The sequence below is a fragment of the Curcuma longa genome, unplaced genomic scaffold, assembly GCF_044706935.1.
Source record: "Curcuma longa cultivar G26 ecotype Majalengka, Jawa Barat unplaced genomic scaffold, ITB_CL_G26_1.1 contig_23114, whole genome shotgun sequence".
NCBI lineage: Eukaryota > Viridiplantae > Streptophyta > Magnoliopsida > Zingiberales > Zingiberaceae > Curcuma > Curcuma longa.
The window spans coordinates 1-2,633 of record NW_027432082.1 but is presented as its reverse complement, the minus strand read 5'-3'; the positions used below and the strand labels follow the sequence as shown (position 1 = coordinate 2,633).

Sequence of the window (2,633 nt, the reverse complement as noted above, 5' to 3'; positions counted from 1 at the left end):
TGAAACTGATCCAAATCTAAGTTAAGTTTTGTGGTACGTAAAGTTAAGTTTTGTGGTATTTAAGTTTATTTAATAAAGTAATAAAACCAGACTAAGCCAAATCTAAACTGATCCAAGTTGTTGAAATGATTATTCAAACTTGGCTTGATCATTTTTTTTTATGAACTTGAGTTTGATTCAAATTTGGGTAAAGTTTGATTCGTTTATATGCTATTGAGTTTTCAATTTGAGTGTTTTTTTTAATTTTTATATTTTAAATTTATTTAATTGGTTATTGAGATTGATAATACAAGTTTATTTTATGATTGTGAAAGTTTTGTTATTTATTTAGCATGCTGATAAGAGTTTTATTGATAAATATGATTATTGAATTTTATTCATGAGTATAGTTTACGAATTTTATTCATAAATTTTGTTCATAATATTAATGAGATGAACACATATGTATTTAAACTCATTCGTTTATTTTAATGAATTATTTAACATTATTTATTTAATTAATTTTATATATACTAAACGAACATAAATAAATTTTTATCAAATTGAACATCAAACTTATTCATAAATATTCAATTTATTTACTTAATTTGGTTCAGTTTTGATTTTAAAATTTCTTATTCGATTAAATTGAATAAACTAAATTAATCAAAATAAAAAAATAATTTCTAAATTTATAAATAAGTAAATTTATAAATTCATAATTAATTGATAAAATTTTTATAATATTAAAAAAAATTGATTATTTTATTTAATTCGATCGAAAATTAAATTAATCGATATTTTATCGGTTCGATATGTGAAACAAGAAGCTAAACTTGTATATCTTCTTGAATGCCTCCAGAAGACACCACTACCAATCTTGATTTTTTGTGAGAATAAAGCTGATGTAGATGATATCCATGAGTATCTTCCTGATCATAAGGGTGTTGAAGTTGTTGCTATCCATGGCGGCAAGGACCAAGAAGAAAGAGAATATGCGATAGCATCTTTTAAATTTGGCAAGAAGAATGTTTTGGTGGCCACTGATGTTGCTTCCAAAGGACTTGATTTTTTCATTTATTGGTTGAAAATCAAATTAATCAATATTTTATCGATTTGGTATGTGAAACAAGAAACTAAACTTGTATATCTTCTTGAATGCCTTCAGAAGACACCACCACCAGTCTTAGTTTTTTGTGAGAATAAAGCTGATGTAGATGATATCCACGAGTATCTTCTTCATAAGGGTGTTGAAGCTGTTGCTATTCATGGCGGCAAGGACCAAGAAGAAAGAGAATATTTTAAATCGGGCAAGAAGAATGTTTTGGTGGCCACTGATGTTGCTTCCAAAGGACTTAGATTATTTCATTTAATTTGGTTGAAAATCAAATTAATTAATATTTTATCGATTTGGTATGTGAAATAAGAAGCTAAACTTGTATATCTTCTTGAATGCCTCTAGAAGACATCGCCACCAGTCTTGATTTTTTGTGAGAATAAAGCTGATGTAGATGATATCCACGAGTATCTTCTTCATAAGGGTGTTGAAGTTGTTGCTATCCATGGCGGCAAGGACCAAGAAGAAAGAGAATATGCGATAGCATCTTCCAAAAGGCTTTGTTATTTCATTTAATTTGGCCGAAAATTAAATTAATCGATATATATTTTATCGATTCGGTATGTGAAACAAGAAGCTAAACTTGTATATCTTCTTGAATGCCTCCAGAAGACACCACCACCGGTCTTGGATTTTTGTGAGAATAAAGCTGATGTAGATGATATTCATGAGTATCTTCTTCATAAGGGTGTTGAAGCTGTTGTTATCCATGGCAGCAAGTACCAAGAAGAAAGAGAATATGTGATAGCATCTTTTAAATCTAGCAAGAAGGATGTTTTGGTGGCCACTGATGTTGCTTCCAAAGGCCTTTATTATTTCATTTAATTCAGTCAAAAATCAAATTAATCGATATTTTATCGATTTGGTATGTGAAATAAGAAGCTAAACTTGTATATCTTCTTGAATGCCTCCAGAAGACACCACCATCTGTCTTGGTTTTTTGTGAGAATAAAGTTGATGTAGATGATATCCACGAGTATCTTCTTCATAAGGGTGTTGAAGCTGTTGCTATCCATATAACAGCTGTTGTTATCCATGGCCGCAAGACCAAGAAGAAAGAGAATATAGGATGTTTTGGTGGCCACTGATGTTGCTTCCAAAGGGCTTGATTTTCCTTGACATTCAACATGTAATAAACTACGACATGTCAGTTGAAATCGAAAATTATGTACATTGAATTGGACGAACGGGAAGGTGTGGAAAAACAAGCATCGCGACACTCATCAACAAAAACCAAACAGAGATGACACTCCTTGACTTAAAGCACCTACTGCAAGAGGCAAAGCAAAGAATTCCGCCAGTATTGGCAGAGCTTAATGATCCAATGGAAGACGGTGATGTTCTTATGAGTGCTAGTGGAGTTAGGGGTTGTGCATCTGCGGTGGCCTTGGCCATCGAATCCGTGATTGTCCCAAGCTGGAGCACCAGAAATCGATAGCCATTGCTAGTTTTAGAAGAGACTATTTTGGTTCTGGAGGCTATAGGGGTGAGATGTGATTTCTCTGTCAAACTGTGTAGTTATGTCTAGCTCTCATCA

General features: G+C 31.8%; 1 pseudogene; it reads left to right on the top strand.

Moving 5' to 3' along the window:
• Positions 1–841: 841 nt before the first annotated feature.
• Positions 842–2,593, top strand: LOC141818060 (DEAD-box ATP-dependent RNA helicase 35-like; annotated as a pseudogene).
• Positions 2,594–2,633: the final 40 nt, after the last annotated feature.